Raw genomic sequence first — 15,265 nt, forward strand, 5'->3', positions numbered from 1 at the left:
GCTTGTTTACCTGCAAACCTTTAAGCCCTCAGATGTTTTATCTTTTGATAGCCAGGCACCATCAGATTTCTTCACCACATTTGCTTATGCACAGATTTGTCTTCAGTGATCATGTCCGGAAGGTATGCATCATGGAAGGGCAGTATTTTTTAAAGGAATGTTTTATTCGGAAGAAGTGGATGTTAGGAACTGTAATCATATTTTACAAATTATTCAATTTGTGTAAGGCACTTGGAAAATTGCAGAATGCGGTCTACACAAATGAAAATATTCATTATGCCTACATAGTGAGCCACACATTTTACTAGGTACTGAGGGGAATGAGTTCAACTCGCCTTCAATGAGCTCATTTCGATGAAAGATGGTAGAACAAATAAACCCTTAATTACCACACAGAATGATTTAAAAAGTGCCAAGGATTCAAGAGAGGGATCCCATTGTAACCTGGTTTAGGGACTGGGGAACTCCTTGGAGGAAGTAACATTTAAATCTATACCAAAGAACAAGTAGGAGTTGTCCAGCCAAAGAAAAGGCCGTGGAAGTTGTCCTAGCCAAAGGGAACAACTTGTGTCGAGACAGGACTCAAGGCAAGAATCAGGTAGCTGCAGCATACTGCCAGTCTGGCTGGGTTGGGGACTTAAAGGGAAGTGCTGAGAGAGATGGAGACGAAGAAGAGAACAAGGGCCAGGGAAGCCTGAAGACATGCATTAAAGTTTTTGAACAGTGTTCTGAGGGTAACATGAAGCCACTGAAGTGCTTTAAGTAGGAAGGGGGTATGGTGGTAGGAAGATGAGGCTTTGGTCAAAATTCATACACGGAGAAAAGATGGTCCTACCTACGGTACTGACGGTGAGGGTCAAGTAAATAACATAGTAACTAAAGAATAAGGTTGGGTAAGATTAAATTTGGAGTCGAGTGTAAATAAAGAGTAGTAAATGATAATGTTCACATCTTTTAAATAACATATAGGGATCTCTCCAACAAAATATTTTCCAGCTTCTGAACCAAATCATTTGGGTAGCAATGGACTCATTATCTCCGGAGGTTCCAATAGGGAAGGGGTGTCAAACTCAGTTAAAACGCTGGCCATTTGGTGCAACAGGCAAGATTCACACGGGCCACATCACATTTACAAATTTTGTTAAATTTATACTTTGAAGTAAGGATTCAGGAACATGGATAGGATAATTAAAATACTTTTTTACCCAAAACTTGCCAGCACTTTCCTCCTACTAGTTTTCCAATATCTGGATTCAAAGCCTGAGAACGGATGATCTTCATTAAGGCAGGTAGATGTTTATCAGTTAATCTTGATCTGTATGCCATTTTATTTAATTTCACGGACGAAAATCATTTCTCACACAATGGCTTCCCTCTAAAAATGTTAAGTAGCACTGCCGCTAGGTATGATTCATAACAGCACAATCCCGAGTGCTCTTTCGCTATTGGGATCTGTTTACATTACGTGACACTGACAGTGGCAGACATATCACTTCCAAACGTCACCGGAACTGAGTTAGCGCATTTATACACGTCCACAGGCCCCCAGGAAAGACACTGGGCCACGTGTATACTCATCTTCAATAGTTAAAGGGTTAATGAGGGAATTGTGTGTACAGTATTGCCTCCATCTCCCCTAAGCACTATTTTCTTCCTAACAATTTTTTTCTATTTTCATTTTATTTCAGAGCACCCTGGGCCACAAAAAAATTACCTCAGGGGCCACATGCAGCCTGCGGGCCACCAGTTTGACACCCTTGCAATAGAGGCTCCATTGAGCAGCTCTGTCTCTAAAGAGAGCACTTTCTGATACCCAAATGTTTCAGCATGTATTACCTTGCCCACTCCTGTTATTTCTTTTTAATTCTCTAATCTTTTATTTATTTGTTTGTTTGTTTATTTATTTATTTATTATGAATCATCTTATTGGGGGCTCTTACAGCCCTTATAACAATCCATACATCAATTGTATCAGCCATCATTTTCTTTTTTTTTTTTTCCAGCCATCATTTTCAAAACATTTTCTTTCTACTTGAGCCCTTGGTATCAACTCCTTTTTTTCCCTCCCTCCCCCAACCTCCCAGCCTCATGACCCCTTGATAAATTATAAATTATTATTATTTTCATATCTTACAACATCCGCTGTCTCCCTGCACCCGCGTTTCTGTTATTCAGCCCCCTGAGAGGGGGGTTGTATGTCTATCATTGAGATCATTTCTCCCCCCAACTTCCCCCTACACCCATGGTATTGTTACTCCCATTACTGTTCCTGAGGGGTTTATCTCTCCTGAATTCTGTGAGTCAAGAGCTCTTATCTGTACCAGTGTACATGATACGGTCTAGCTGGATTTGTAAGGTAGAACTGGGGTCACGATAGTATGGGAGAGGAAGCATTAAAGAACTAGAGGAATGTTGTGTGTTTCGTTGGTGCTATCTTGCACTCTGGCTGACTCATTCCTTCCTTGTGACCCTTCAGTGAGGGGATGTCCACTTGTCTACAGATGGGCTTTGGTTCTCCACTCCAACCCACCCTAGTTTGTATAAATGATTGTTTTGGGTCTTCTGGTGTCTGATACCTGACCCCTTGGACACCTTGTGATCGATCACACAGGCGGGTGTGCTTCTTCCATGTGGGCTTTGTTGCTTCCCTGCTAGAAGGCCACTTGTTTAACTTCAAGCCTTTAAAATTCCAGATGCTGTATCTTCAAATAGCCAGGTGCCATCAGCTTTCTTCACCACATTTGCTTATGCACCCATTTTGTTTTCAGAAATCATGACTGGAAGTGAGCATCACAGAATGCCAGGTTATTAGAACAAAGAATTCTTGCATTAAGGGAGGTCTTGAATAGAGGACCAATACTTTAATATTGGGCTACCATATATGCCTGTCTTTATACATCTATAAATGTCTTTTACCTCCTGCTTCTTTCCTCTATTTCCTTTTACTTTCCTCCTGTCCCATTATCATGCTTGACCTTCATTTGGCTCTCAGTAATTCTTCTTGCACTTGATCAAACCCCACCAGGCATTCTACGCCCTCCTTGCCATTGATTTTTAGATCTCGTGTTGATCCCTTGTCCCTGGGTTTGTTGGCTTCCCCTCCCTTTCCCCACCTCTCCCTCTCCCCTGTCCCCCTGGAACCGTCAGTCCCATTGTTTTCTCCTTGGGATCATTTATCTTGCCCATCTTATATAGATAGGCATGAAAAAAAAGTGGGAGGCTGCTATAAATAGTTCCAGGTCTGTCTGCTGACCCTTTTGTATGTTTTCTGCTCATCTGATGAGTTGTCAAATCTTGCCCCCCAAGTCAGAAGTCTATTTTCAGGATTCCTCAGGGATTTTATTGTTTTGTCCTCTTTGCTGCTCTGTTGCACTCCCTTCGTGTTTCACTGTGGTGGTGGTGGTGGGGTGTCAGATCGGGCACAACTTCTGCACCGTGTCTTCAGTGCTGTCCCCCATAGCGCTGTGGGTCAGTGAGGGGACATTGTGTTTCATGGTGAACTGGTCCTATAAATCTCTCTGTGCATTGGTTGCTCCAAGCAGGAACGCCATCCTCGAGGATTGATGGACCCAGACGCGGTCTTCTCTCGCTCGCTCTCTCTCTCTCTCTCTCTCTCTCTCTCTCTCTTAGTTTGCTTCCATGTGGTCTGGGCAGATCCGCCACTCTTCCTGGGCTTTATCTTCATTGCTGTCTTTGTAGTGCATTCTACTGGGGAGGGTCAATGTAGCTGGGATTGGGGCCAGCCCCATCCTGTTATTTCTTAGACATTCACTGGGTCCTGACACACACGAGGAACTCAGGTACCCCTCTGACAAGCTCCCACATGTGGGCCACACTGCCACCATTTTCTCTGCCCATTAGCCTGTACCTTCTCTGCAAGTATCTATAGGGGTCTTATATCTTCCAGTCTTTAGCAGAGTACCTGGTACATTGGAAAGTGAATTTATCCATGAGTAAAATTTAAAAGCCAGGGAAAAAGACTTTCTGAAATATAGCTTTGCTGCTCAGAGCCAAAAATCCTGAATAATTACTTTTGTAGGCCTCAAGGTCTCTTTCTCAAGAGTGCATAATTCTGAATTTATGCAAATAGAATGAATATGGGTCTAGTCACAAAAACCAAAGTGAGAAATCCCAGTTCTGACACTAACTATAGGATAGTGGCCAAATTCTTAGTCTCCCTGAGCCTCAGTTTCTTTACCCATAAAATGCTGATAGTATTTGATAGCAAAATATCCACACCTGTGTCCATAGTGACATTGGCAGGAAACAAGCTCCACTGTTTGTGATGTGGAAGATGATACAACCACTCTGGAAAAGTTTGACAATTAAAAGGTTAAGCATACACCTGCCGTTAATCCATTCATTCTACTCCTAGATATTTACCTGAGAAATGGAAAACGTCCAAAAACGACTTGTAAATAATAACAGCAATATTAATAGTAAAAATTATGAGTATCTGAATGCATGTTGAAAAACATGCCTTTCTATAAGCAAGGCTCAAACACAGGAGCTGTGTCTACACTATCATGCTCACCTCTTGGCTCCCACTTGGCTCTCCTCGTGGATACATTGCACTTGATCAAACCCCACCAGGCCTTCTCACCATCACTTTTAGATCTCTTGTTGTTCCCTCATCCCTGAGTTTGTTGGGTCCCCACTCCTCATCCCCACCCTATCTTCGCCCATATCCCCCTGGGACCGCTGGTCCCATTATTTTCTTCTCAGGATTGTTTGTCCTGCCTATCTTATAGAGAGAGAGATAGGAAAGCACGTACATTTAAGCTTGTATCCCCACCCCACCTTTTTTTTTTTTTTACATTAATGGGGAAAATGAGACTTGATACCAATATTTAGGATTTTGGTCTTGGTGTTTGGATGAAATTCTGAGCCTTTGATTTAAATTTTTCCTTTTAGGTGTACTGCACCAAGTAAAAGTGTCAAATAAATGGGGTTTTTTAAATTAAACTGACCCCAAAAAATTATGATTGAAGAAACATAATATTCTGTATCCTTACAATGGAATGCTACTCACCTACTAAAAGAACAACCTACTGACACATGCACTAACACGAATGACCTCAAGAATGTTATGCTAAGTGAAAGAAGCCACACACCAAAGAAGTCCCAAAGGCTGTATTCCATGTACGTGAAATTATAGAAAATGCAAAACTATGTAACAAAGATCAGTAATTGTCTGGGCCTTTGGGTGAGAGAAGAAACTGACTATGACCAGATACAACTCAAGTTTGGGATGATCATGTTTTGATGTTTTGAAACTGGACTGTGGTCACTGTTGCCCAACTATATATATTTACTAAAACTTCATCAAACTGTACACTTGATAGTGGGCTAGTTACATGGTATTTTAACTGAACGCCATTAAAGCTGCTAAAAAGTTAAGAAAAGTAGGTAGAATATTTACAGCAGTACTATTATTATAATAGATAAAAACTGGAAAATTCCATAGCCATCAACAGTAAACAAAAACCAGCTCGCTGCCCTCCAGTTAATTCTGACTCAGACCAACGCTGTAGGACTGACTAGAACTGCCCCTGCAGGTTTCCAAGTGGAAAATCTGTACAGGAAGAGAAAGCATCATTTTTCTCCCTTGGAACTGCTGGCTTTGAGGTTAGCACCCAATGTGTAACCCACTACATCACCAGACTCTTTTTTTTTTTCCACCAGACTCTTATGGATAAATTGGTTATATTCATAGAGTGAAATACCATACAGTAATGAACGTTAACGAGCCCTGATGGTATAATTAGGCTGCTAATCACAAGGTCAGCACTTCAAAACTAAAAGCCATTCTGTGGATGAAAGATGACAAGTTTTACTTCCATAAAGATTTACAATCTCAGAAACCCAGGGTTTCTATCCTATAGGGTCACTGTGAGTCAGAATTGACTTGATGGCTGAGTTTTGAAAATGAAGTTAAAGACCTGCAGCTTGAATGAATCTCACAAACACTGTTGAGTGAATGGTCCCAAACAGTATAAGGGTAAATCAAAAAGTACTGCTATAATATCATAGGTACACAAATATAAAAATGTGAAATTATTTCTCAATATATCCTCCACCTAGTCCTTTGAAGGTGGTGTTTCCATGCTGTGTGCTTACATAAATACTCACTGTCTTTGAAACCCTGTACAGGGTCTCTATGAGTCTCAATTGACTCAGTGATAGTAGGTTTTTTGAAACGCTTCAGGAATTTTGCATTCTTTGATTTACCAAACTGTAAAAATGGCAGTTTTAGTATCCTTGAAGGATTCAAGTCATGTGTTTTTTATATATTGTTTGAGGAACAAAAAGAAGTCTGAATGGGCCAGATCAGAACTGTAGGGTGGATGGAGTAAGGTTTCCCAATGAAATTCTCATAGGACAGCCTTATGCCCTCGAAGAATGAGCAGGTGTATTATCATGATGAAAAAACATTTGTCCATGCAACTTTCCTGTCCTTTATCTCACCAATAGATTGTCAATGTTCTTAAAATTTCTTTCTAATAAGCCCCTATATTCATCCTATGTGCCTTAAGAACATCAAGCGTATGCCTTTGGAGTCCCCCCAAAACAATCACTATAACAAGTTGACCTCCCTTGTTGAACTTAACTGGCCCAGCAAATCCCATTGGAAGCCATCGTATGGAATGAACTTATTTGGGAAGCCACCCAAACAAGACTAGGACAAATATATTACCTGTTTGCAGCCATCCAGTGATCACAGAGACATGTTTCAACATGTTTTGCTTGGAATAAAACCACGCTCATGTGCACTGGAACCCTACCAGCCATGCTGTTTTACTTACCCGCATATATGCTGTCTGCTTCCATTTATAGAAAGATTAGGAACAGGCAAAACCAATATGAGTGTTTGAAATCAGGATAGTGGTCCTTTGGGGGCAAACAGTGACTAGCAGGACAATGGGTGGCTTCTGGGGTGGTGGTAATGCTTCATAATTCAAAGATGCTTACTTTACAAAAGTTTATCGCTTATAATTCATATATTGTTTTATATGGATGTTACACTTCAATAAAATTTTTACTTTATCTCAGAACAATTAACCTATGAGACCAAAAGTGCAGGATTGGTTCAAAAACAAACCGCAGAAGGCAGGAAAGAAGGATAAGTAAAAAAAAAACGAGGAAACGAGCAAAAATGTGAGAAGAGTGCTGTTACGTTCAAAGTATCACAACACAATGAAACAAAATGTCTATATAAACTATGGGAAACTGATTTGTTCTGTAAACTGTCACCAAGCCACAGAAATTGTTTTAACTTTAAAAGAAATTGTTTTTAAATTATACTTAACTTGAGTAAGAGAGTGCTGTAAATTTCCAAGGAGTGAGTGAGAGGTGTGTGTGTGTGTGTGTGTGTGTGTGTGTGTGTGTAGGTAGGTAGGAGAGGGGTGTGTGTGTGTGTGTATTCATTCTACAAATATGTAAAAACTGTGTGAGACGCTGAGCAATCAGAGGGCAGTCAATTTATTTAGAAAGTTTGACCAAAAAAAGGAAAGAGGAGGGAAAAAGCCATTGTAGAGGGGTAGAAAAATCCTGACTTTTGAGTTGATAGGTAAGTAGATAGGTAGATGGATAGGGATAGATGATAGACAGATAGATAGACAGACAGATAGACAGACAGACAGAATACTCACTGCCAACGAGTCAATGCTGACTCACAGCCATTCCCTGTGGGTTTCTGAGACTATAACTGTTATGGGAGTAGAAAGTCCAGTCTTTCTGCCTCCGAACTGCTGATGGTTTGGATCCCAGCCCAGTGCATAACCACTACACCACCAGGGCTTGATTGATGGACAGACAGTCAAGAAATAATTTATTACAGGAGCAAGGTACTAGAGAAAATCGAGTGATAAGTATAGGGGGAGAGATCACTATGAAAAAAATATGGGAAAGCTAGAAACTGCTGCTCTGCAAGTAAACATTAAAAAAAGACTCAATGGGAAATCTAGAAACAAAAAAAGAGAATCATTATTTCGAATGAAGAGAAGCAAAAACAAAGGTATTGCCCAATCTTTTCAGTGACATTTGAGGAATACATGAAAGGTTAGTGAGAGTTATTTGTAAGAAAGATGATTCTGAACGCTATATGTATATATTTCTATGATATAGAATTCAATGGAGAAAGAAACTTGGAGCTTCTGATAGACCTTGACACTCAAACCAAAACCAAATTCACTGTTATTGAGTTGATGGGGATCCACAGCAGCCCTGTGGGACAGGGTAGAACTGCCCCTGTGGCTTTCCGGACTGTAACTCTTTGCGGGAGTAGAAAGCTCCATTTCTCTCCCAGTCTGACCCTACTCTCTGTTATCTGGATTCTGTCGGAAGCCCTCTTCATGGGGCGGTTCTGCCATTCTAAAGTAAGGCACCAGGCCTTCCGTAAACTGCCCACAGCTGGCTGGGGAGCCCCAGCACCACGAACACAGTCATGGAGTTGCACATCCACTGTAGCACTCAATGTGTGACAGGGGCTTAGAAACTCACAGGGCAAATATCAAGGGAAAAAGTTCCCTTTATATATCCATAGTTAGTTATCAAACAGAACTAAACATCAAGGAAGATAAATAAGAATACTTTGAGAAAATTACAATCGAGATCATGTCATGCAGGACACCGACTGTTTATTGGATATTATGACAAAGGGGTGAGGAGAGCACCTTTTTCGCATTATATTCTGGAGGGCATCTGATCAATGAGAAAAACACTGTTTCATTGCCCAATTTTACTGAGGTTGACTATCTAAGACTTCTTAGCATAAAAAGACACCAGAACATTCACTTTATGAATCATAAATCATTGAAATTCTTTCTCGGGAAATTTGGAGAATGATCACATTTTGGTCATCTTAAATGAATAAAGCCAATGGAAATTCCTATGTATGGTGATTAGATCACAAAAAATGATTTAAGAAAAAAAAATGATTTAACGATATGCACTTCTGAGATATATGTTACCGTTAAGATTGTCAATTCAGGTCCTCATGCCTTTGAATCACTCAAACAAAACCAAACTGCCATTGAGTTGATTCTGATTTATAGCAACCTTACAGGGCAGAGTAGAACTGCTCCTGTGGGTTTCCTAAATTATGTAATTTACATAACAAATTAATTATCTGCACCAATATCTAATGATAATTGTGTTCTTTCTCTTGGAGGTTTTTTGTAATGAATTGAGTACAAAGTGGTTAGATAGTGACTTGAAAACTCTTTCTCAGAGAGCGTTTCCACAGCTCCCCATGGTAAGTTGTGGCCAACCAAAGACTTATGATCACAGAATTACACTACAGCTGCAGCCAAAAACCAAGGAACGGTAAGTTACGAGGAGTAAAGTGAAAAAAAGGATCTTTCCCTATAGCCTTCACACTGCTGTCACCTTGATATAGGACTAACCTCCAGAACTGTCAGACAGTACATTTTTATTGTTAAAATCGCCTATCTTGTGGTAGTTTGTTACAGCCGCTCTAGGAAACTAATACACTATCCAAACTTAAACTAACCACAACCAGCCTCACTGTCCTCAAGTCGATGCCGACCCACAGTGACCCTATAAGACTGGGTAGAACTGTCCCTCTGCGTTTCCAAGACTGTGACTCTAGGAGAGTAGAAAGTCCCATCTTTCTCCCTTGGAGCAGCTGGTGGTTTCGAAATTCTGGACTTGTGATCAGCAGCCCAATGCATAACCACATGCCACCAGGTCTCCAAAGGACTTCAAAACATCATCAGATACAGAGAGTATTGTAAAGTTGATTATGGCAGATATAATTAGGTTAAAATGTACTATCTTACTGGAGCTCCCTTTTGAAAGTTGTTCTAGGGTTTAATATTTTCTACTTTCTTTTCTATTGAGGTTTCTCTCTCTCTTTTTATTATTATTATTGCCATGCTTTTGGGGTTTTTGTATGTTTTCGGTAGACTGTAGCTGGATTAATGGTTTGGGGGAGGCAGGTTGGGGAAATGGAGAGCTAATAACAATGAGCACAAGAAACAAGAACATGGTCTAAAACGGATTGAGGTGTAAATTCACTCTTCCTGTTATGACTGAATATGTGGATTACGTGTCAATAAAACTGTTAAAAAAAAACCTGAGATATATGGTAGAGTTATTATTGAGTTTTAATGTCTTGGGGTCATGATCCGGAAGTAGTTCCTAATGCACATGTGATTATCCTATGGCACGATGGGAGAAATGATTCATATTATCTTTTCCACTTGATAAAAACAAAACTATAAGGAGAGTTTGCTCATGTCAATATGGGTATTAAGAAAGCATGGCAAATATTAAGGAAAAAAGTAGGATGGAAGAATTTCTGTGAAGAGTAGTCCTGTCCATGTGTGGTTGACTTGCAAACAAAAAAAGATTCAGTGATATTTCTGATGAGAAAAGAGAACCTGATTTACTTCCTGCTCAGAGTAAATGAGAGTACAGAACCATCTGAAACAGTCATTGAGGAAGCAACTAGAGGTTCAATAACAAAACAACACTTGGCTGTTGCCACAACAGAAAAGGACTGGGTTCCTCTTGAATTGTGCTGTGGAATGCCACTGTTTTGTTTAGAATGAAACCAGAAAGTTTGTAGTAACATTGCTACATACAACCTTTATAGAAAAGCCTTAAAAAGTGCACATTCCAGTAGAAAATTCTCCTATGCTCTTAATTTTGTTCAATATAGGAGGTGCTTCAACACCACATATTCACACTGAGGCCTGGTTTTTTTCGGGTGGTATAGCGGTTATAGGTAGGGCTTCTAACTGCAAGGTCAGCAGTTGAAAACTGCTGCTCTGTGGGAGAAAGATGAGGCTTTCTACTCCCATATAGTTACAGTCTCTGAAAACCACAGGGGCAGTTCTGCCTTGTCCTATAGGGCCACTGGGAATCAGAAGACTCCATAGCCGTGATCTTGGAGCAGGAGCTTGTTGGGTTGTGTTGTTGTTGTTTTTAGCAGGGGGTGGGGGGCGTCCAACGTTGTTTATTTTCAAAGTCTGCAGAGGTGGCTAGCAATGCTGGCTGAGCTAGTACAACATGAAGGTCATTTCAGCTCCCTCTTAGCCATTCAATGGACAGACTCCCTGTAACTAAGATCATGGGCCAAACTGACGCTCCTGTCCCAGTGTGTGGGGGTGTCTTTAATTCTCCTCTACCTTAATCCCTACATACTTTGTTCATACAAGATTGATTTACGGACAAACGCAACTCAAACCCATAACTCAGCAACCAGTTATTGCCAATGTCTGGCTTCCTCCCTACTTGCAGGGCAGACTGCTGAGATGGTCCCTTGTGTGTAAGAAAAGATTAGTACCTGCCTCACATGGGTTTACCTCAGTGGGGCAGAGGTGGTGAGGCGGCTGGGACTGCAACGAGCAGGCAGGAGCTTGTTGTTAAGGTATGTCAGAGGCCCTAATCTAAAACATTATTTTAAAAGACATTTCTTTTGGAAATCAGTGTGAGCCTGTTTTCACAATCAGGATGCCACTTTCATTTCCACTTTTGGGTTGTGTCTTGTTCCTCACAGCTCCTCAGAGCTCACCAACAAGATCAGCACCCTCACCTCCAAATTCGATGAGCAGCCTGGTAATCCATTCAATAATTCTGCTCACATATAGAAACTGAATGGGAGACCCCCTTCCGCACCACAAATAAATCTTTGGCTTGACTTCTAAGTAACATTTTGCTTCTTCCAGGACCTGTGTGTTTTTCATTCCTGCTATAATAACCCAGTCCCCTTCAGCTATCCCGACATTTCTTCAGTTTAGGACAATAAATACACAAATAGAACCGGATGGCTTAAGGTTTAAGTCACAGCCTAACACTTACTAGCTGTGTGTTGTTAGCTCCAATTCATAGTGACCCTGTACACAGCTGAACGAAACACTGCACCGTCCTGCGCCATCCACACAATTGTTCCCATGCCTGAGCCCACTGATGTAGCCACTGTGTCCATCTTCTCTTCGAGGGCTTTCCTCTTTTTCACTGCCCCTCCACTTTACCAAACATGATGTCCTTCGCCAGGGACTGGTCTCTCCTGACAATATGACCAAAGTATGTAAGATGAAGTCTTGCCATTCTTGCTGCTAAGGAGCACTCTAGCCTTACTTCTTCCAATACAGATCAGTTTGTCCTTTGAGCAGTGCATGATACTTTCACGATCCTTCTCCAGCACCACAATTCAAATGCACTGGTTCTTCTATGGTCTTCCTTATTCAATGTCCAACTTTCACATGTATATGATGCAATGGAGAATACCATGGCTTGGGGCAGGTGCAACTTAGGCCTCAAAGTAATACCCTTGGTCTTCAATACGCTAAAGAGGTCTTGTGCGGCAGATTTCCTCATCCGTAAGGTGAAGATTAGTACCTGCCTCACAGGGTTATACATTTATCCACACTGGCCCTTATACAGAGCAACTCACTCAACTACTGATAATCTCCCACCCTATGAAGGGTCTCCAAAAAGTTCATGGGGAGTACATACCATGCATGAATTTCCTTCTTTTTTTTTTTCCTGCACCAAAATAAACTTAGATGAACTTGTTGTATAGCATGTCTGAATAGGATTTAGTTTGTGGCCCTAGATGGATAAGACATCAGTCTGAAAAGGGCCCCTATCAGAGCAACATGAATTCTGCTAAAATTGAAGCAAGTACAACCATCAATTTTATGGTGAAGTGTGGGTGGAAGAATGGTGAACTTATCAATGCTTTATGAAAGGTTCATGGAGATGATGCCTCAAAGAAGTCAGCAGTTTACACATGGAGAACCCATTTTAACAAGGGAAGAGGTGATGTTGAAGATGAAACCATCTGCAGATCATCTACATCAATTTTCAAGGAAACAACTCTTTTGTGCCCTAATTGACCCTAATTGAAAAGAACCAAAGCTTAACATCTAAAACAATAGTCAACACCATAGATGCCTCAATTGGTTCAGTTTACACAATTTTGACTGAAAAATTAAAGTGGAGCAGATTTTCTGCTTGATTCGTGCTAAAACTGTTGGGCCTGGATAAGCTGAAGATAAGAGCTGAGCTTTTGGTGGAAATTTTAAACAAGGAGGGGTCAAGACCCTGGACAAATTATAACAGGAGATGAAACATAGTTTTATGAGTATGATCTTGAACACAAAACACAGCCAAAGCAATGGCTACTAAGAGATGGAAGTGGTCCAGTTAAAGCAAAAGCAATTCATTCAAGAATAAAAGTCATGGCAAGTTTTTTGGTTTTCTCATGGCAAGTTTTTCGGGATGCTCAAGGCATTTTACTTGGTGACTTTCTAGAGAGCCAAAGCACATAACATCTGCTTACTCAGGAGTTTTCAGAAAGCTGGCCAAAATTTTTGCAAAAAAACACCTGGTTATGCTCCAAAAGAGAGTTCCTTTTTCACCACAATGCTCCTGCTCATTTCTCCCATCAAACAAGGGCACTCTTCCAAGAATTCTCATGGGAAGTCATTAGGCATGCATCTTATAACCCTGCTATGGCTTATTTTGTTTCTTTTTGTTTCCTAATCTTAAAAAATCTTTAAAGGACACCCTTTTTCATCAGTTAACAATATAAAAAAGATTATTGTCATACTTAAATCCCTAGGGCCCTTAGTTCTTTAGCGTTTGACTAAATGTCTATTATTTACTTACAAATGTCTCTTGAATTTGATGCAACTACATTAAGAAATACCTTATATTTTTATTTCACCTTTTAATTTTTTTCTACAAACTTTTTGAAAATGAGCTGTTGGTGACTTTCCAATTAACAGCCACTCACATAACTCCAGCACTACCAAGGTTTTTCTATTACCTCAAACTCAAACTCACTACCATGGGGTGAATTCTGACTCCTAATAACCCCATGGTACAGGGGACAAGTGGCCTGTGCGAGTTTGGGAGGCTGTCATGCTTTATAGACGCAAAAAGCCGTCTTTCTCACACAAGCGTCTGGTAGCAGCTTCAAACTGACCTTGTGGTTAGCTAATGCCTAATCCACTGAGCCACCAGGGCCTATCAGCACCTGATAGGGAGGAAAACAGCGGATGGGATAAAGGGACACAAAAATAGGGGCAGTGTCTGAAGGGGTGAAGGGTGGGCATAAAGGACTATGACTCACAGAAACCCCCAAACGCAGGAACATTCCCTTTCAGTGATTTCTGAAGAAACATCTCGTTCCTCATCTCCCACCTGCCTGCAGATGAGCCTGATTCCCGGAATTAGCCGAATCCCACATCCCCACCCACAAACGGACCCCCTTGACCCCCTAGAATACCCCGCTGGTCAGTACAGAGAGCGCCTTTTGACTCAGGTCAGTGGCCCCTCTCAGGTTTCCTCTAACACACCTGTCTCGTCTCTCCCTGTCTTTCATACAACATATTCGCTCTAACAGAGGGAAGCAAAGACTGATTCCGTCCTCTCCTCCCAAAAGGCACTCCCCAGTCAGGGCCACAGCGCTAGCGCGTCTGTCCCCGCGTGGTCAGTCAGTCCCGCGAGAGCGACTCAGTTCCCGGTCTTTTCCTCGTTTCCTTTCGCAGACCCGGGCGGGCCGTCCCACCTGCTCAACTGCCGACGCCGGCCAGCTCATTCGTCCCTCAACTGGCTGACGCGTCACACTTCCGGCCTGAATCTCCCGGGCCCCCAGGGGCGAGGCTGGAGCGCGGCGGCGAAGGCGGGAAACCCAAAGGCCCCCACGGCAGTGGGCTACAACCCCGCCACCTGCCGGCCCGGCTCGGATTGGTCCCTTCTGAGACCAATGCCACGGCTTTAACCAATCGGCAGCCAGGCCGGTCGGGAGGCCCCGCCCCACACGAGCCCGCGCTCTGGTCCTACGGCTGACCGGGGAAGGTTTGCAAGAGTTTAGGGATTCGCAGACTGGGCCCCCAAGTCACGGAAATGGAGGGCGTACACTTACACTCGAGCCTCCGGGCTTTTGTTGGGAACAGCCTGGGCGTGTGTGACCTTGGGCAAGCCTCTGTTTCTCGCTGGGCGCCACTCCCGCCCTTCTCACTGGGAGGCTGGCGGAACTGGAGGGGTGCGCGTGCAGGGGGGAGGGAACGGGATGGTCCTGGGGACAGAACGCTGTGAACGCGACGTGAGAGAGAAGCCTGACCCTGGCCGTCCTGGCAGCAACACGGCGGCTCCCGGGCTCCTCACCGCGCCCTCGCCGGCGGGCCTCGCCCCGCCCTCAGACCACGCCCCGAGCCTTAAGGCGCGGCCCCGACCCTTAAGCCGCGGTCCCGCCCCTCTCTCAGACCCCGCCCCGAGCCTTAAG

This window comes from Echinops telfairi, unplaced genomic scaffold (assembly GCF_000313985.2).
Source record: "Echinops telfairi isolate 266 unplaced genomic scaffold, ASM31398v2 ScPeMD7_1713;HRSCAF=2227, whole genome shotgun sequence".
NCBI classification, from domain to species: domain Eukaryota; kingdom Metazoa; phylum Chordata; class Mammalia; order Afrosoricida; family Tenrecidae; genus Echinops; species Echinops telfairi.